Genomic DNA, 23,136 nt, shown 5'->3' with positions numbered 1-23,136 from the left:
ACATAATGAATACACATTCCAAGTAAACACATCCGGTTTAAATGTGAGACAGTGTTCAGTATAGTAAATAAATCGTCTATTGAATTCCTCGCAACGCTTCAGCTTTTTTCAGATCGAGATCAGATTAACCCAAATTATGTGTCATTTTTCACTGTGGTGATATCGTTAAATAACAATTATATACAGTATGTCCCTGGTTTTCACTTAGACAGACTATACAGTTGAAGAAAAAACAAGGGACCATCTCAAAATACAAAATAACAATAGAGATACATAAAAAAACAAAATTAATTTTTTATTATGTACATCAGCGTTTGTGTCTCTGGAAATTTATAATTTTTTGTATTTGAAAAAAATCGAAGATAGTAAAATTCCATCTATTAAAGAACATTCATTCTTACATTTATTACGCTCTGTTATCAGAAGTTAAGATAAACAATATCATGGTCAAGTTTGTATATTAGATACTATCTATATAAAATATATCACGATGTTTGCACCGATTTATACCAATAGAACACATCGATAATTTAGAAAGCCGGATAAGAACCTACAAAATGAGACCCAGTTGCAGCGCAATCCAGAGAAGCAGGATCAGAAAAGCAGAAGGTTAACCAACTGCAACCCGTCAAAATTAAAAAGAAAAAAAAAGATTATAAATTTGACACGCTGAAAAACATACGGAGTATAAAAATTCATAACAAAAAAAGTTCTTAAACTTTTTCTGTAGGTGTAGTGTTTTTTCAACAGAGTCAGATCAGATCAGATATTTCAAAAATCGACATATATATGTTCATAGATAACGATGTTTTTTCGTAGATGTTTCAATTTTTTCTATCAAAAACAAGGACACAACTGTTTGCCCAATTCCGAAAAAAATTAAATTTGATGAAACTATACTAATCGACAAATGAAATCTCATGGAGAAAATATTTCTATTAAATACTCGCCCGCTGTATCCCCTTATTTTCTTTAAAAACAAGGAAATTCATGCAATATTGGCTGCAGTCTTGCTGAAATGAATTTCGTATTGTCACGACCCGGCGACTGCAACGACTGCATAGACTATTGCAAAAAAATGAGGTGCATGTATCATGCAAGATCTATTAATCATGTTTGTCAAATCCATCTGTACTCCATACATCAACAGCATGTTCAACCTAGACAACACTATGTACAGTAATAAATAAATACACACAACTACATCAATTTCTTTAAAAAAAAAATGAAAAACATCGTAGGAGTTAGACATACATTTCTTATTTAAACTTTGAAACGACCCAAGATTTAAATGCTACCTCGACGTGCAATTGTAATCCTTTTCGTGGGTGTATGACAGTTTCCGCAAATGTCTATTGATTCAAATTGCATTTCATTGATAACACAAATATTTTGATATAGAGTAATGGTGGAATCTTTGTAGAAAACATAATTTTAAAACAGAAATTGTATTATCACAAAACAAGAAGGGTAGAAGACTAAACTATTAATAATATCATAATGGACTTAATTACCTTGTATGTGTAGATCAACTTGTAAATACAGATAAATTGATAAAAAGTAAAAAAAAAAAAAAAACAACAAAAACAGTTGTTTAATTTAGAGGATGTGCCATTCGATGATCTCCCTTATATAACAACCGCCGGAAAGATAGAAAAAAAAACCATTTCTATTTGACACACGAGAAAATTGTTTGTATCATCTGGCAACAAAATGTACTATGTTGTGTTGTCTTCCGCTTGGTTGACGTGTATAACAGAGTATAATGATGACTAATTTTAATGTAAAGTTGTTTTAAAGTTATCTGAGTAAATGGGTTGAAATTAAAAAAATTATACGGCAATATAGATGATGATAATCTGATATATATAATATCTTTAATAAAACGTTACGATTCAACGGATTTGGACGAAACTAATGATTATGTTTTCAGAATGGATTACTTTCAAGTACATGTACACATAAATGAAAAGAAAATTTTGATAATAGTGTGGGCTGTGGTTTTCTTATGAACATACATTAAAGAAAAACATATTAACTATTCATTATAATGAATGGAAGCTGGCATGTAATAAATACATTAACACTTTTTTCTAGAAGATCAGTATTCTTTATTTAATAATTTCTTAAAATTAATACAAAACCAAATTTGATAACTTAAAATAAACGTGTGTTTGTAGAGATTCAATTTTTTTGGAAGCATTCATATGAATTCAGAGAATTCTTTTCAGATTGTGTCACCTGTTAAAGTGTAAGGACGTCACATACTTAAAATATACATCAAAAGTTCATTTCAATTATCCTAAATTTGTTTGAATTTCCTGAAATCATCATTTGAAAAATGAACTTGTTTTCTGAGGCATATTTGTATACGACACAAATAGCATGACATTATAATACAAGTTATTCGATATATATCTGTGAATGACAAAAAATATTTGGATTACAGCCCATGCTTTGCCTGATTTTGTATAAAAACAAAAAAATCACATTTTAGATTTTTGAGAGTGTAAAAAAATGTTGGAAATACGTAAGCCGTTGCATCAGTAGGTCCAGTTGCTGTGACCATTTTCGTGACTAAAAAATTCATAAATTATGAAAGAGGTACGTATATACAATAAAATTAGATGCTAGAAATTGTCCGTAAATTGAAATTATAATGTTCTTATTTAGTTAATTATAAGCATATTGCAATATGTAATTCCGATCGTTTAATTAATTAATGATCTAATATTACAATTTTTACTTGACACATACTTGATCATGTTGATGTTAGAATGTTGGTGTAATCGCATTAAGATTTGATTTAAGTTTGGCTTAATACTATGTCGAAGATGATGATGATGATGATTATAATTTATATTATTATTATTATTATTAAACATGTTCAACATGCAGTTAGCGTTTCCATTGTTTTATACAAGCGTAACATATAAAGTGTCAGCATCTCTTTCTTCATAACGTGCTCAGGTTGTCACTTTTCAATTTGCAGTTTAGCTGTTAAATGAACAATAACAAATTAAACAACAGATCGAATGAATAGTTTGTAGTGTACTCAAATTAGTATTCATTTATTGGGCTACGGTAATATTGCCATTCTAAACATGATTTGACACGTTCAAACTAAAAAGCTTATTCAGTAAAGATAAATATTTCATATTATAATCTAATAAAGGATGAATTGTAACTAAACGCAATGATACTGATAGCATATAATTGCCAACTTGACATCAACACATACTAGACATGTGACCGAAGTTTCGTAAATTGGCGACAGAGTTTGCCTCATTGGCTGTATCGAGATGGGCACTGTTGTCAGACCAAGAACAGTTTCGTTGAAGTCGCCTAAGAAACAGTAATGTCGTAGCGTATGTCTTTTGGACAACACATTTTAATTTTAAAAAATCGCACGTGCTTCATCTCAAAATGATATTCACAGTATAGTGTGATAATTTCAGGACAAATTGCAACAAATGAATAATTTGATGTTAAGGTGGTCTATTATTCAGTTTTGCTGCTTCATACTGTTTTTAATGTGATTTCATTCCCCTACTTACTATTTTATCAATAGATTATCAAGAAATAAATTTGAAAGGTGTCTAATAAAAAATGCGCAATGAACACACAGTCCACACTAGGGACTTTATGTGTAGACAACATGGACAACGCAAATCGGAGTATACAAAAATGTGTCACCGCACCACGTGTACAACACCAAGTATTATACCTATCTACCTCTGTTTTCTTTTACCGTCCTTCCATGTACTGTTATTCCTGGTGATATCATTTGTCAAAAGATGTATGTCACAAATTAATATTCAAAACTATTCAAAAAACGTGTGTCTGTGTAAATGTATTAATTAAAACGAGAATATATTTTTAACAAGGTAACACAAAAATCTTAGTTTGTTAAGCTTTCTCGTATTTTTAAGGTGTCATGGATGACCCAAATTGTTACGGAACTACAAAATGTAAACCATGCTGTATTAGAAGTTGGATAAGGTGTAAATGAAGGAAAAGATTATTGGCTAGTAAAAAACAGGTAAATCATTCGTAATAATCTGAGACTAAATTTGAAACGCCCCCAAAACCTACAAAAAAAGAGCCCAACTTGCAAAATATTATATATATTCTAATAGCGGCAAAATATTCCAAAGGGACATTCATACTAAAATACCGAAAGTAATCTAAAAACGCCATGGCAAAACACGAAAAGTAAAAGACGAATAACAGTATACAAAACACAACACAGACATATGATGACTGAGCGATATCATCTTTTTACTGCTAATATCATACATATGCTGGTTATATTTATTATCTTATCACTTTGGTATAAAAGGGCAAGCCATACATGTACAAAACCCTCGTTTCATGTATAAAATGTAAAAGAATAAATATTTAAGTTTTAGCCAAAAGCGTAATGTGAACAATATCTGACAAAAGTATACGTAGATGAGAGCAAACATTTTTTTTTGGAAATTCTTGACATGAATGACACTGATACACAATTTAACATTAAATATATACATTTATTTGAGCATTTTTTCGTTAAATTATCATATAATCCTACAGCACTAAATGAAAAGTTTAATTGCAAACGGGTGTAATATGCTAATTATATATCAAGGATGTATGTTTCAGCTGGGGAACCCGTTTTGGATTTGGAGGGGTATATATTGATGTCACGAAATAAGAATAATCAATGTTCCATAGCGTCGTATGCTGTCATCCCAAAAGTAAAACATTCCAAAACCAATATGTTGAACCATGGACAGGCGTTGGATTTGAGATTTAAGAAGTGAGTTGTTTTGCCGGCCATTTTCTACTTGATCTTACTACATTTCTACATTTAAAGATACTTGTTGGCAGAAGGCACACACAGTATTGTAAATATGACACACAGGACATAGATTTAATAATGGTCATGACAGTATATCAAACTTCATAACAAATTTAAAACATAATATATAGAAGAAATTAGTATACTAACTTTTTCCTTTGCTGTTTTATGTTTTCTTCGTGAAAGATGTGGAATGATATAAGTTTTTGTTTTAATTCCATTTATTCAATATACATCATATGTTATGTTTACTACTTTCTATAGATGGATATTACTGTATTTCTAAATACATTACTTGTCGTGTTGTTTTACCATATGATGTTCTTTCTAGCTTATTATCTAAATAAGGGCGCAGTGTTAGTTATTCATGCGATAACCTCATTGTTTATATATATATTCAAAATCAAATAATAAAAGTCATAAATCTATAGAAGTAATACCACCTTTGTTTTCCTCTTATATTCTCTGTTAAAAAATTGTGCAGAATTTATCTTCGTTTCAAATAAATAAACACTTGGCATGAGTGAAGTTTGATCCTGTCCAGTACTACTGACAAAGTTTTACTTCACATTACAATGCATTTAAGGATGTTTGCTACTCTGTTTCAAATAACAAGCTTTTTAAAAGACTGTTATAAATTGATAGTATATGAATAAAGGAACTAAACAAGCAGACAAAAATGAAGGGTCCGTGTACTTGATTTCGAGATATAAGCCTTTGAAAATTTGAAGGGAAATGATTATCTCTAGATTTTTCAAACATTTAACATTGGCACCTTTCAAAAACAATGAAAAATAACAAGGATGTTATAAGATTTTCAAATATGGCTTTTCAAACTATATGTAATAAAATTATGAAAAGAAAAGTAGGGGTTAGCAGGCAATTTTTTTTTAATGGCACTATATAGATACAACCAGAGGATTCCGAATATCTGGCAAAAACTCAAAAACATGTGGAGCGAACATCCGTAAGATAATAACCATCACCAGAAGTCAACCAATCAAATGTTCACCCCCTTTTTTTCTGTTCACAAGCCTAGTTACCACGTAACCTCAAATTGCCAAAATATCTTAAAGAAGCACAAAAAAAAAATATAAAAAATGGCGCTTTGAAACACCCACGATACCTGTAAATTAATCAAAAAATATTTGATGCATTGAAATGCAGGGCCAACTTCATACAACTGTCAAATTCAAGAGAATATTTTCTTTACCCTTTTTCGTATGAAACCGGATGTGACGTACTATTATTTGGTAGTACTACACCTAAGGTAGACATTTTTGTTGAAGTACTTGTTATTTCAAGCAATTATGTCAAGTCTTGTTATTATCAGCTCAAAAGTTTGACAAGCAGTATGCATTTTTTCTTTAAATATATACATACATAATCTAGAAGATTCAAGTAAGCATGTTTCTTTAATCAATTTCAAAGGTCTCCTTCCAAACCTCAACCCACAGGGATTAAAACCAAGGGACTGCTGATCAGCCTCTCCGACCGCAAAAAGTAGAATACCAGTACCTGTCAAATGGAAGACAAAAAGTTTAAATATTAAATGTTTGATAAAAACGCTCTAAGGCACCTTCAGATTCTTGAAGATAAGCACTTGAACTATACGTATTAGATAAAATACAAAGGTAACAAAGAAACAGGCTGGTAACAACCGTTGCCCGATAGTTTTTCTGCACGAATAGTCAGGTCAAGGTCCGAGGCGATAGCCGAAGACCTTGACCTGACTACAAGTGCAGAAAAACTATTCGGCTGGTTGTTATTGGCGTGTTTCTTTTGTTACTTTTGTTTTTTATCTGACTTGTACGACGCGTCTAACTAAAAACTATTACATTTTACATTTTAAAGATAATCGCATATTAATAAAAGAAGATTTTTTTTAAAATTCCATACCGGTTTATGTACTACAATGTTTGGATGTATTTAGTCTTTAATTAATTAGTACATTTGCTTTAACTTAAGGGCTTTTCAAATATTTAAGTAGTGTCAGAATAAAATTTATACTATCTTTAAATATATATATGCATATAATCTCCACACCACTCCAAGAAACAAAGAAAGAATTCAACAAACAAAAAAAAAACCCAGTTCTTACAAATATAACGACCCCCCCCCCAAAAAAAAAAAAAACACAAAAAAAACCAAAACAAAACAAAAAAAAAAACAAAGAAAAAAAGAAAAAGAAACATGAATAACACATTTTAGAGTTTTATGACGTATAATAATCAAATTAGAAAAAAAAATCCATCAAACGTAAAGAAATGCGTACATATGAAAGCAATGAAATAAAGACATATATAAATAAAGACAAAAACGATTATAACTGTTTTATCAGACATTAAAGAAAAGAAAAGTATTGAATTTTGACTCGTTTTTAACTTTTTGTGTGGAAATCATAATGTTCAGTCTATTTTCGTGCTCGTTGGAATTATTTGATATTCGAGTAGACCCAGGAATTGAACACGTAACACACTATATTGGCATTTACCAAATCTTGATTGTTTAAAATGGGTGATAGTCTATTTGACGTGGAGACGGATTTCGCTTTGTCACAGTTCAATCTAAGCAAGTTTCTTGAAAATGAAGAAAAGAGGGGACATCTTCCGTACAGTTTAGATTTAGACAAAACGGAAGATTTTAGCCTAAATTACAAGCAAACCAATGAGAGGTTTGGACGACCAGCTACAATAGACGAGGTGCAGCTAACCATGCTAAAGAGCTTTCCGGCAAACACAGTCAAAAACACTAACTGGGGCATAAATACCTACGACGCATGGGGCAGATGGCGTAATGAATATGTTGGAACAAACGGGCAATCTTCTAGTGAACAATATACCCTTGTGCCTCCTTTAAATTCGGAACTATCTACCGAAGAATTGGATTTCTGGCTTACCAAGTTTGTTGTCGAGGTAAGTAAAATTTAATTGTCCACTTCTTATGCCATGAAAGTATTATAAAAAAAAATATGTTCAGCTAAAAAAGTATGTGTATCGGAATCAATGGACCCATATTTTGTTCAAGGCCAATCTTAAAGTGTTATACTATATTCGTGATGTTTAACTGTTTAATTTTATCAAATATTTGGATGATATTTGCAAACAACTCCAGACTTTTGTTCTGCTTTTATTGTTTTTTCTTTATTTTCTTTTTTAAGACCCTTTTTTATAAATTCACTAGTCTGCCATAACTATAAGAATTTAAAATCTACTGAAACATGGATACCCTTATCAGATAAAAAAAAACGACAAAACATCATGACAATCTGTTATTTTAAAAGATGTTAGTATACACGTCATATTTGTGCTAATTATGTATATAACAGTCGAGGCAAATAGGAAATTGCATAATATTATGAAATATCCTAATTTAACACATTATTATGAAACTTCATAATATTAGATAATCGGCTAATTTTGTAACTATATTATGGGATTTCGTAATTCATAAAATTATGGAAATACATAAGATAAGAAAAATTTTATAATTTCAAATATTTTTTTCGGTCGTTTTTTGGACCCCGTGACTAATTTTGGGAAATTTCTAGAAAAAAAAAGTTATTTTTGAGTGGCGTTTATACCAGGTCATAATGAACAACTGTCAGATTTTCATCGACACGCCTTAAATTCTCCCGACACCACCCTCTTTATTTGTTGTAAATAATTTAACAAAGGGAGACAACTAGTATCGGTTTAAAATACAACTTGCGGTTATAGTTCTTTGATAAATCGATCTTTTTATTGCTAATCTAAGGTTGAAGATGTGTTTTTGTTATATTTCTAATCTAATTTGCATGTGATTTACAGCTGCATATTTCATTTTCATTGTTGAAATCTTGAATTATCTAGTTTAAGACGTTTGAAATGAATATACTTGAAATAAATTTTAAAGGTTTATCTAAACAATTGTCTGTTGTCATATGCATGTTGAAACAATAAAATATCAAAACACCAAATAAAATATTATCTATCAAAGTTTATTTAATGCATAACGATGTATTTGTTAACTAAAATAATGCCAAAAAACAAAATTATTTAACAACTAAAATCATATGTCTGATCTTAATTTTGTAAATAGCGATATTTTCTTTACCGCGTGTAGAAACTTTATATTTCATTTAATTTTAGAATTATTTTTTAAATATTTTACAGTGTTCTTTTGTTGATTTAGGTACTATTAATTGGATCATGGAAGTATCATATTGTCAATAAACTACTTCCATGATCGGATAATTATGATAAGATTAAATCGTAAGATACGGCATTTAAGTGCATAACGATGTATCATGGTTTATTTTCATCACTGCTGTCAAGATATGTAGCGTGTACAACATGTAATAACAACTCATCTTGGTATGATTCGACCACAAAAGTTACTGTTTACAAAAGAAACGATTGTAGAAAATTTATGTTGTAAAAAGGAGTATTTGTTTTAATAACACACATTTGTACATATTTTTAACGAAACAATTGCTATATTACGCACACGTTTTGATTTAAATGATTCATTAAGTTTTGAATATTTTATAATTAAAAACTTTTTTATTGAATTTAAATTTTATGTTTTTTTATTTAATTTGAAAGTGGTGTTTTGTAAACATCTGCATTTGCATGTCCGTCTGCCTGTTTGTGATTTAGTTAAGAAAGAGAGCATAAAAATCAGACAAACTCATTATAATAAATATACATAAGAATAAAGGAATACTTGTATCACAATTATACACAAATTAAGAAATATTTTTGTATCAGAAAATTATTAACGTGAAAATTGATATGGAATAGAACAATTGTAATTGAAAGACTACGCTTTCGATAATTTTAATTTACAGGGAAGTGGCAAAGTAGGGAAGAGCAACAAAAAAGTTCATACAATTGCGAAACTCTCGAGTCAAGTAGACAAAACGATCTTTCGGCTTCAAAATGATTTACTTTGAAGAAGAAAAAAAAAATAGTGCTGTTTTACGAAATCGTTTATCGAATTTCAGTATATGATAAAGTTTCTTTAATTGACAAAAATATGGGGATTTTGAACTTCAATCTAGTAAGGTGATTATTTAAGATGCTTGCGTAGAAAATTATTATAGACTACATAATTATGATAATAAGAAATCGTCATATTATACATTTATTTCAATATGGTAGTTTGTAAAGATCTAACCAATCTTTCACAATGCTCAAACAAGCGCTTACTTTGGAAGTGTTTTTTTTCGGCTACATTAACAGGGACCCCAAAGGGTGACTGGGGGATAGAAGTATGGTCACGTAGTCTTCTTTCGACCGGCAGTAAAACGCTTGACAAAGTCCTTTTGGCTGTGCGGGATGTACGTATTTGCAGTCACATTCAGTCAGAATGGGGACGTTAAGTCTGATGCCTCATGTAAAGAGAGTGTAACGCTATCAGTAAGTTAAGAACCCTTAAAACAACTCTTTGAGGGGTCCGTAGGTGGCCTGTTGCAAGGCAAAATTTCTGTCCCTATCCAAAATACTCTCATTTTACAGTGCCAGTCCAAATTTCCCCGACCTTCATCCTGGATGGCCACTTATACAAGACCTGCCTATATATTGTATTTATTGTTAACTTGTTCTCGTCCTAAACATGCATTAAATATTTTTCACTGGACGTTAAGCAACGAAAAATCAATCAATCAATAATTACCAGTTTATATATATATATATATATATATATACAGCACAAACAACATTTTCCAAAAGACCAAAAGAGTGAAAAAGTATATTTTAACAAAACGCATTTGACTAACAGGTCGAACAACAAATGTTCTTAAACCCTGCTGACTGCCATTGGCGATTGCCAAATAAACGGATCACCGATGTAATAAATGGATCTTAAATATAAATTTAATACTAAATAGAAAACAATAAACTTGCGGAAAAGATGTTATACCGCAAACAAAAGGTGCAAAGGTTTTTGTACACCATATCCGGATTTCGACAATTAATGTCTCTTCAGTGATGTTAGGAATCGAAACGGTATTTGGAAAGCCATACAATTTACCTCAATTTAGGATAGACTCTTGAATTTTGAGGAGTCAAAATAGGATGAACGGATCATATAAACCCGAAGGCAAATATAATACAAGCCCAAACGAAAAAATATAAACAAGTCTAAATTGAAAACAACGTTCAAACCTATGATTGCGTTGGATAAAAACCGCAATTTTTATACGTGTGCATGCAAAACAAATTTCTTGTTAGAGGGGTCTAAATACAGCACAAACAACATTTTCCAAAAGACCAAAAGAGTGAAAAAGTATATTTTAACAAAACGCATTTGACTAACAGGTCGAACAACAAATGTTCTTAAACCCTGCTGACTGCCATTGGCGATTGCCAAATAAACGGATCACCGATGTAATAAATGGATCTTAAATATAAATTTAATACTAAATAGAAAACAATAAACTTGCGGAAAAGATGTTATACCGCAAACAAAAGGTGCAAAGGTTTTTGTACACCATATCCGGATTTCGACAATTAATGTCTCTTCAGTGATGTTAGGAATCGAAACGGTATTTGGAAAGCCATACAATTTACCTCAATTTAGGATAGACTCTTGAATTTTGAGGAGTCAAAATAGGATGAACGGATCATATAAACCCGAAGGCAAATATAATACAAGCCCAAACGAAAAAATATAAACAAGTCTAAATTGAAAACAACGTTCAAACCTATGATTGCGTTGGATAAAAACCGCAATTTTTATACGTGTGCATGCAAAACAAATTTCTTGTTAGAGGGGTCTAAATACAGCACAAACAACATTTTCCAAAAGACCAAAAGAGTGAAAAAGTATATTTTAACAAAACGCATTTGACTAACAGGTCGAACAACAAATGTTCTTAAACCCTGCTGACTGCCATTGGCGATTGCCAAATAAACGGATCACCGATGTAATAAATGGATCTTAAATATAAATTTAATACTAAATAGAAAACAATAAATCTTTTCCGCAAGTTTACGTAGTTGTCCAAGTCTAGCATTTTGCGTATTTTCAGTAGAGCATATTCTCTTGATTCGCAATGCCTGGCTGAATGGGATGCCACGGGAGCAGTGTTTAGGATGGCAACTTTTAGGAGAAAGGAATTGATGTTTGTCCGTTTGTTTGGTATGAAGGTCCGTTATAATGGTTCCGTTCTTGATGTAACTCGTAGTGTCGAGGAAGTTTATTTTCTCCATAGATGATTCATATGTAAATTTTATTGAATGGTGGAAAGAGTTACAGTGTCCTAGAAATTCATTAAGATGTTCTTGTGAGTCTGTCCATTTGAAATCAATATCGTCAATGAATCGGAACCATGATAAGGGCTGGTATGGAGCACTAGCCAAGAGGCGTTTTTCAAGTTGGCCCATAAATATGTTGGCATATGACGGGGCCATTTTTGTGCCCATACTAGTACCGTCTATCTGGAGATAATGTTTTTCATTGAAAGAGAAGTTGTTGTTCTCTAGCACTAGTTTCAGAAGTGTAACAAGGCACTCAGTTGGAGGATTTTTTTCACTACGAGTGTTCCATACCTCTTCACACGCTGCTATTCCTTCGTCTTGTGGAATGTTGGTATATAAAGAAGACACGTCCATGGATGCAAGTATAGTATTGCTTGGTAGAGGATTGAGGCTTTCCATTTTCTTTAGATAATCAGTCGTATCTTGGATGTAAGAGGGTAGTTCTTTCACGGCGAGAAGGAGAAGAGAAAATTTTTGGATCCACCAACTCCACACTTTAGAACCTGATGGTCTTAACGAAAAAGATGAGAAAAGATACAGGAAAGATAAAGAATAATTTAGTACACAGCATCGTCCTTTTTATCCTGTAATATTGGCCAATGGACGTTGCTAACTTCAACTACCAATTTTGTAAAAATCTTGAACTTCATCCAAATTATGTATTATTTTCAAGGCAGCTAAATTCAAGTGCAACATATACATTGAGCTGCAAAAGTTTCTTATCATCTACATCCGATTTCACCTGGATAGATGCACGCTTGATAAAGCTAGTTAGTCTAGCGAAATATTGCGTTTATTTTCATCATTTTGTAAATATTTTAAACATTCTTATATTTACATACTAAATAGTGTGTTAAAATTACATTGTTAGGCAATCTATAATTTTATTTGTGTAATTGAATTAATCTCTGTACTGATTAATCCACACTCCCATACATTTTTATGTCATGTGCTGCTATTTATAGGCACTTATATATATATATATATATATATATATATATAAAGGTTTATTCTTCTCCTCATTGTTATGCAATGATATGTGCATAACACTCGGCATTTTACTTTGCAGTAAGTACACAGGGTGGTTAATTTTAATACATGTACCTTTCTTTATTTACAACAGCTTATTCCCTTAAATCTAACATAAGAAACAGAAAGAAAAAATAATGTTTGCGTTATATCGCACAGGTTTGCCTTATTTCGCAAATGTTTGCGTTAGTTCGCAAAGGTTCGCATTATACGCAATTGTTTGTGTTATTTCGCAAAGGTTTGCATTATAACGCAAACATTAGGAGACATATAAGAAAACAAATGTATGGGATTTTTACGCTTCCGTAAAATAACGACAAAAACGAAGTTAAATCTTAAATGACATTGCCTATTTATCTATTTTTATTCATGGGTAGATCAAAACATTTTTTTTAAGACTCATCGTTAAAGGCCATACGGTGACTGTTAGTTCTTATCCTCTACGTATTTTGGTCTATAGTGGACTGTTGTCTCATTGGCAGTCTTACAGCATTTTCGTTTTATAGTTATTATATGAATATCTTTCGACAAAACCGTATTAATATATAATAGATATCTACCCAGTATATAATACTGCTTCCTGTTTGTTTTCATTAGAAATACGAGATTGCAAGTGTCGTCCGTATCATACTTATTTATTATGACATTCTTCTATTGAGTATTTATACCTTGTTATGAATCCAGGAGTTTCGTACATATTGTGCCGAATGTAGGTTTATAATTTATTATAATTACTTACCATACACCACTAGATCGGTATAAACATTGTTTTACCTTTTTAGTTTAATGTTATTTCTATTTCTTTCGAATGTAAAATGGTAGAAAGAAAAACAGTTGATGAAACCCATTTGAATAACGTATACAGGATGTACAATGATATATTAAAATGTCTATAGAAGTTGGATCTTTGAACGTGTAGTTGCATATACATTGTACACAAAGATACTGTTAAATGAAATTAGATATCCTGCATTTATCATGCTTTTCAATTATATATATGGTCGAATCGCAGAAAGATCCCTCCTTTAAAGTATTGACAACTACAAATCTGCATTGACAATAATATATTGGTGTACATTAGATACACCTATTTGGACTAACGCCCTCAAGGTGTATATAAAACAAACAAGTATAAATTAATGTCTACAGAAATGGAAATAATACATGTACATGTAACTGTGCGTATTGCTTTTTGTTTCTTTATTCTACATTGGCTAGAGGTATAGGGGAAGGGTTGAGATCACACAAAACTTGTTTAACCCGGCCGCATTTTTGCGCCTGTCCCAAGTCAGGAGTCTCTGGCCTTTGTTAGTCTAGTATGTTTTTTAATTTTAGTTCACTTATATGTTTTGGAGTTTAGTGTGACGTCCATTTTCACTGAACTAGCACACAATTTTAGTTAGGAGCCAGCTGAGGACCACCTCCGGGTGCGGGATTTTCTGCATTGAAGAACTATTGGTGGACTTCGGCTGTTGTCTGCACTTAGGTCGGGTTGTTGTCTCTTTGACATATTCCCCATTTTCATTCTCATGTATGTGTAACACATGGTTAGAAGATGTCAGGAATTATGTACAATTGATCCATAATAGCTTAATATTCGATGAAGTTGAAATTAAGATTGCGAAAAAAAAGACAGATGTCAAATGATAAGTTGAACAGTCACAATAGTCAGAAAAATAAAAATATAACTATGATGAATATAAACAATAATAAAATATTGATACAAACAATATTTTCTCTTAATTCAAAAACGATAAAATCCATATATCATGTGTTTATATTCTACATTATGAGTAAACAGGACATCTGAAAACATACCATATAGCTTTGATTTATCGAAAAATACAAGATTGTGCATTATATTTTTTAATACAAACTGGGAACCTGTCTACAATCCAAATTATGCAAGAAAAAAGAAGCATAACAAAAAAAGCAGCGTATTTGTTAACGAATGATAATCTTCTGAATATACGACATTCTTCACAATCTATATTATAATCTAATCAGATTTGGGAGACACACTCCTGTAGAAAAACGTTCTGTATGATAAGCTTACAATTATAGCATAATACTTAGCTACATTATTAGAAACAGATGTTTGCGATGATTATTAAAGGAACATTAGTTACTATTCTTATCGTTATGAAAGTGTTAAAACTTTGCTATTCAAAACTATTTACTTAATTAAAGATTAGAAGGGATATTGAGCAATAATTGGAAAAAAACACAGTATATCATCGATATAAAGCATTTGATATATCATTGTTATAATTTATTTATTGTGTACATGTATCGTTAATGATACAGTGCCCTCGTTAGAAAGGTCGTTGGCAAATATCTAGACGTTTTATACATATTGTGAAAATTGATCTAGAAAAAAAAAACAAATGTTAAACTCTTTAAATACATTTATTTTCAACTTGTTATATGACGTAATTGGAATCTTATTTTCACAAAGTCTTTCATTTTTTGACTACTCAGTTTTTCAAGCACACCGGTCTATTCACTTTCGTTTAAACTTTTAATATATTAAAATATTGAAATGTCTAGGTGAATATTATAAATTAACTAAGTGTGATCAGGGGCGTTGTTTATCGAAGCTGTCTTAGGATCTGTCCTAAGATCTATCTTTGAAATAAATTAAGTTTATTTTGAGTACCGACTTACTGTATATCGAAGCTATCTTAGCTAGGATGTGGCCTCACCACTTTTCTAAGTGTTACAGATAAGAAAACTGGGACTTAAACAAAATTTGTTTTTAGAATGCATCGAATTTCACCTGTAGTAATACATTCTAAGATTAAGTGTCCGATTCCCCAAAACGTGTCTATTCTCCCCAAAAGTGTTCGTAATATTCAATTGCCCAAACGTGTCCGATAATTGTTATCGCCAAAACGTGTCCACTGTTAAACGCCAGAACGTCTCACGTCTTTTAGCACTAATACATGTATGTCCTTAAATTTTGACTGAAATTGCTTATTGTTCAGTTGCAATTATTTCATGCTCATTTAGAGCGAACATACAAACAGTTCTAGTGTAGTTGAATTAATCGTTTACTATGTAAATTAAGTGTTACTAATAAACTCTGATGATGCCTTTTATATTAATCCCACGGCGGGCCTTCAGCAGACTTTACTAACCGTTCAAATCAAAAACTGTTATCAGGTTTTTTAATAAATTTTAGGTTTCGAGCATCACTAACGACACACAAACAAGAGCCATAACGTCCAGTGCCAAATATTTCATGCATTATTTCAACGACATTATGTTAACAATAAATACTGTAGATAGCGTGATTGGTATGATTGCCAATTAGACAAATCTCTACAACAGACAAATGACACAGAAATTAACTACTATAGATCACCGTACTGCCTTCAACAATGAGCAAAGCCCATATCGCATAGTCAGCTATTAGAGGCCCCGAAATGACAATGTAAAACAATTCAAACGAGAAAACTAACGGCCTGATTTATGTACAAACAAAAAACCGAAAAACAAATAAGTAACACATAAACAAACGACAACCACTGAATTACAGGCTCCTGACTTGGGACAGGCACAAACATGCATAATGTGGCGGGGTTAAACATGTAAGCGGGATCCCAACCATCCTCCAAACCTTGAACAGTAGTGTAACAGTACAACATTAGAACAAACTATAAAAATCAGTTGAAAAAATCTTAACTCGTCAGATGGATATAAATACAAATACAACTGTACACAGAGTGGACGTGGCAGGGTACTTGTACATCCCAACAACAAAAAGACAATATAAGTACAGATCTGAGAGTACTCGCAGTAACTGACAGCTAGTCCAAAGCCACTAGCAACTAATAAAAAAAATCATGCATCTAATACTAAATCTATAGGCGGGTTCTTGTCTCTTTGACACATTCCCCATTTCCATGCATAATTTTATACAATACTTTCACGAATGTTTAATACAATTTAGTTCAGACTAAAACAATTTACTCTGTAATAACGCGTTAATTTCACATTATGTAAAAATGAAACTATGTTAAAATATAATGTTATACCTAAAAAAAATTGCAGTTAATGAAAGTATAAGCCTGAAGATTCCATACGTTTCAGCCATTGGCCTTTTTATTGGAATTAAATAAATTACAATCATAAAGCTTAGATTCATTACGTATAACTACAACTTTACCACGCTTTTTCTCTTTTAATTTTTTTTTTATCGTTTGTACACAATGTTAAGTCTGTCAGGTCCTCACGTTTTTATTTATTTTATTCGAAGGTCTTTTTAGTTTTTTGATAAATTGCTGTGCCAAATACTCTTTTTTTTTCGCAGTGACTTTTATATTTTTCATTTATTCTGGAATGATGTAGCAATATTAGTTTGAATCAAATCATGTTTTCATACGAATGTCGGTTATTTCAAAGACTGTCCACTATACATCATTTTTATTTTGAAATATTCTATAAACATGCTTAACTATCAAATCTTCTATTTTCACTTGCAGCTTGACTCTTTCAAATCGCACTTTACTTTCGTAACTCGCAACTCGACTTTCTATAAATAAGAAATGTAGATTTTTTTTCAGTTCGATAATGACTTTCTTTAAATTTGTTGCCTAACAATGTAAATTTGTGGTTGTATTTTTTACTTCAAACTTTACGTCTTTAGGAAATTTAATCAATTTTTAATAAAGTCATCTATATCTGTCATAATTCAATAGAAACCCTTCAAAAGAATACGGGAATTCAAGGCTTTTTACCAGAGATACCGCTATGAATATAGAAAGATGTGAGAACAGAGGGCTATGAAATTAATAAACAATATTTGGTGTGCTAATGATATCGTTAGGTACCAACCTTCATTATTTTTTTACTTGATCTGTACGCAGCAGTAATACTAGGACTGATAGTTGATGGTTTACGTCCAGTGTCAAATATGTCATGCATGTACAGTATGCGATATGTTGATTTTAAAAGAAAGGGCTGTTCCGTTTGAAGGTTAGGAATTGGAGACAGCCACTGCTAGGGTATTGATAAGGACAGATATTTATCTAGCAATATTTCACCAGCATGTCAACCCTCAGGAACATATAGACATAAAGCATCCATCCAAGTTCCGATCGAACGTGGCTGCGTATTTATACATCCCGCACAGTTAAACGGACGTCCATCTCAAGCAAAGGTTACGATACCAGAATATAAGACGTTCAGCAGTTTTATTCAGAAAATAGACTAAAGTGTGAACAAAATCGATTGCTATTCAGGAAATATTAATACGAATTGGAAATTTAAGACACTAGGCAATTTCAAACACGGACTTAATTAAGTCCGATTGAAAATTTAAATGCATCTCAAAATGTATATGTACATATACGTGCACACATTGACACATTCTCAATATAAAAACACTAATACCCTTTCATTGAACAATTATGTCCTGCTAGTTAATCAACTCATAAAATCTATTTTCTTATTTTTATAAATGTACATTGCAGCATACTGTTTGAAAGCGGCAAACATACATTTGTATATATTCAATCGTACGGTCTTGAACTATGAGCAATACCAGTAGAGTGTAGTTTACTTTAAAAAGACACTGGTACAACATAATGTGAAATATTCTTTTCAAAAGAGCAAACCAACGATCAAATATATGTTAAAAACTATAAAAAAAAAAAAAAAAAAGTAATTAACGACCACTGCTAGTTTCGGAGACATAATAAATATTATAACAGGTCTAATCATATTTTGAACGCTTAATCCTCCCTCATCTAGTGACAGGCGTGTTGTGGCAGTACTCTTGTCATGCTTTAAGTTTAAAATAAATCATATTCTATAAACCGCTATACAGTATGGGTTTTCCTCAATGTTAAAGGCCGTGGTGTTGACTATATATATATATATATATATATATATACCCCTCTACCAAGAAATTTGTTTTGCATGCACATGTATAAAAATTGCGGTTTTTATGCAACGCAATCATAGGTTTGAACGTTGTTTTCAATTTAGACTTGTTTATATTTTTTCGTTTGGGCTTGTATTATATTTGCCTTCGGGTTTATATGATCCGTTCATCCTATTTTGACTCTTTCAAAATTCAAGAGTCTATCCTAAATTGAGGTAAATTATATGGCCTTCCAAATACCGTTTCGATTCCTAACATCACTGAAGAGACATTAATTGTCGAAATCCGGATATGGTGTACAAATGTTTGCACCTCATGTTTGCGGTATACCATCTTTTCCGCAAGTTTATCGTTTTCTGTTTGGTAATAATTTAATAATAAGATCTGTTTTGTTACAACTTGTGATCCGTTTATTTGGCAATCGCCAATGGCAGTCAGCAGGGTTTAAGAACATCAGTTGTTCGACCTGCTAGTCAAATGCGTTTTGTTAAAATATACTTTTTCACTCATTTGGTCTTTTGGAAAATGTTGTTTGTGCTGTATTTAGACCCCTCTACCAAGAAATTTGTTTTGCATGCACATGTATAAAAATTGCGGTTTTTATCCAACGCAATCATAGGTTTGAACGTTGTTTTCAATTTAGACTTGTTTTTATTTTTTCGTTTGGGCTTGTATTATATTTGCCTTCGGGTTTATATGATCCGTTCATCCTATTTTGACTCTTTCAAAATTCAAGAGTCTATCCTAAATTGAGGTAAATTATATGGCCTTCCAAATACCGTTTCGATTCCTAACATCACTGAAGAGACATTAATTGTCGAAATCCGGATATGGTGTACAAATTTTTGCACCTCATGTTTGCGGTATACCATCTTTTCCGCAAGTTTATTGTTTTCTGTTTGGTAATAATTTAATAATAAGATCTGTTTTGTTACAACTTGTGATCCGTTTATTTGGCAATCGCCAATGGCAGTCAGCAGGGTTTAAGAACATCAGTTGTTCGACCTGCTAGTCAAATGCGTTTTGTTAAAATATACTTTTTCACTCATTTGGTCTTTTGGAAAATGTTGTTTGTGCTGTATTTAGACCCCTCTACCAAGAAATTTGTTTTGCATGCACATGTATAAAAATTGCGGTGTTTATCCAACGCAATCATAGGTTTGAACGTTGTTTTCAATTTAGACTTGTTTATATTTTTTCGTTTGGGCTTGTATTATATTTGCCTTCGGGTTTATATGATCCGTTCATCCTATTTTGACTCTTTCAAAATTCAAGAGTCTATCCTAAATTGAGGTAAATTATATGGCCTTCCAAATACCGTTTCGATTCCTAACATCACTGAAGAGACATTAATTGTCGAAATCCGGATATGGTGTACAAATTTTTGCACCTCATGTTTGCGGTATACCATCTTTTCCGCAAGTTTATTGTTTTCTGTTTGGTAATAATTTAATAATAAGATCTGTTTTGTTACAACTTGTGATCCGTTTATTTGGCAATCGCCAATGGCAGTCAGCAGGGTTTAAGAACATCAGTTGTTCGACCTGCTAGTCAAATGCGTTTTGTTAAAATATACTTTTTCACTCATTTGGTCTTTTGGAAAATGTTGTTTGTGCTGTATTTAGACCCCTCTACCAAGAAATTTGTTTTGCATGCACATGTATAAAAATTGCGGTTTTTATCCAACGCAATCATAGGTTTGAACGTTGTTTTCAATTTAGACTTGTTTATATTTTTTCGTTTGGGCTTGTATTATATTTGCCTTCGGGTTTATATGATCCGTTCATCCTATTTTGAATCTTTCAAAATTCAAGAGTCTATCCTAAATTGAGGTAAATTATATGGCCTTCCAAATACCGTTTCGATTCCTAACATCACTGAAGAGACATCAATTGTCGAAATCCGGATATGGTGTACAAATTTTTGCACCTCATGTTTGCGGTATACCATCTTTTCCGCAAGTTTATTGTTTTCTGTTTGGTAATAATTTAATAATAAGATCTGTTTTGTTACAACTTGTGATCCGTTTATTTGGCAATCGCCAATGGCAGTCAGCAGGGTTTAAGAACATCAGTTGTTCGACCTGCTAGTCAAATGCGTTTTGTTAAAATATACTTTTTCACTCATTTGGTCTTTTGGAAAATGTTGTTTGTGCTGTATTTAGACCCCTCTACCAAGAAATTTGTTTTGCATGCACATGTATAAAAATTGCGGTTTTTATCCAACGCAATCATAGGTTTGAACGTTGTTTTCAATTTAGACTTGTATATATATATATATATATATAGAAGTCTATAAAAAGGACCAACCAGCAAATTTACTATGTACCGGATCGTCTAGAATAGACGATACTGTGCAGATAAGGAAAAAATTATAAGAGTCTAGAGATTTGCACAACGATACTAATATAAGATGGTATTATACGAAGATGTTGTTATTAAATCGTGTTGACAAATATTTCGGCTTAACAAATATTATATATATATTTTTACAATACGCATTTGGATAACAGGTCGAACAACAAATGTTCTTAAACCCTGCTGACTGCCATTGGCGATTGCCAAATAAACGGATCACCGATATAATAAATGGATCTTAATCAAAAATTTAATACTAAACAGAAAACAATAAACTTGCGGAAAAGATAATATACCACAAACAAAAGGTGCAAAGGTTTTTGTACACCATATCCGCAAGTTTATTGTTTTCTGTTTGGTAATAATTTAATAATAAGATCTGTTTTGTTACAACTTGTTTTTTGTTTATTGTTTTCTGTTTAGTATTAAATTTTTGATTAAGATCCATTTATTATATCGGTGATCCGTTTATTTGGCAATCGCCAATGGCAGTCAGCAGGGTTTAAGAACATTTGTTGTTCGACCTGTTATCCAAATGCGTATTGTAAAAATATATATATAATATTTGTTAAGCTTTACCACGCTTTTTCTCTTTTAATTTTTTTTTTATCGTTTGTACACATTGTTAAGTCTGTCAGGTCCTCACGTTTTTATTTATTTTATTCGAAGGTCTTTTTAGTTTTTTGATAAATTGCTGTGCCAAATACTCTTTTTTTTTCGCAGTGACTTTTAGATTTTTCATTTATTCTGGAATGATGTAGCAATATTAGTTTGAATCAAATCATGTTTTCATACGAATGTCGGTTATTTCAAAGACTGTCCACTATACATCATTTTTATTTTGAAATATTCTATAAACATGCTTAACTATCAAATCTTCTATTTTTACTTGCAGCTTGACTCTTTCAAATCGCACTTTACTTTCGTAACTCGCAACTCGACTTTCTATAAATAAGAAATGTAGATTTTTTTTCAGTTCGATAATGACTTTCTTTAAATTTGTTGCCTAACAATGTAAATTTGTGGTTGTATTTTTTACTTCAAACTTTACGTCTTTAGGAAATTTAATCAATTTTTAATAAAGTCATCTATATCTGTCATAATTCAATAGAAACCCTTCAAAAGAATACGGGAATTCAAGGCTTTTTACCAGAGATACCGCTATGAATATAGAAAGATGTGAGAACAGAGGGCTATGAAATTAATAAACAATATTTGGTGTGCTAATGATATCGTTAGGTACCAACCTTCATTATTTTTTTACTTGATCTGTACGCAGCAGTAATACTAGGACTGATAGTTGATGGTTTACGTCCAGTGTCAAATATGTCATGCATGTACAGTATGCGATATGTTGATTTTAAAAGAAAGGGCTGTTCCGTTTGAAGGTTAGGAATTGGAGACAGCCACTGCTAGGGTATTGATAAGGACAGATATTTATCTAGCAATATTTCACCAGCATGTCAACCCTCAGGAACATATAGACATAAAGCATCCATCCAAGTTCCGATCGAACGTGGCTGCGTATTTATACATCCCGCACAGTTAAACGGACGTCCATCTCAAGCAAAGGTTACGATACCAGAATATAAGACGTTCAGCAGTTTTATTCAGAAAATAGACTAAAGTGTGAACAAAATCGATTGCTATTCAGGAAATATTAATACGAATTGGAAATTTAAGACACTAGGCAATTTCAAACACGGACTTAATTAAGTCCGATTGAAAATTTAAATGCATCTCAAAATGTATATGTACATATACGTGCACACA

This window comes from Mytilus californianus, unplaced genomic scaffold, assembly GCF_021869535.1.
Source record: "Mytilus californianus isolate M0D057914Y unplaced genomic scaffold, xbMytCali1.0.p SCAF_12, whole genome shotgun sequence".
NCBI lineage: Eukaryota > Metazoa > Mollusca > Bivalvia > Mytilida > Mytilidae > Mytilus > Mytilus californianus.
The sequence above is the reverse complement of the archived record's forward strand: the minus strand, read 5'-3'. Positions refer to the sequence as shown.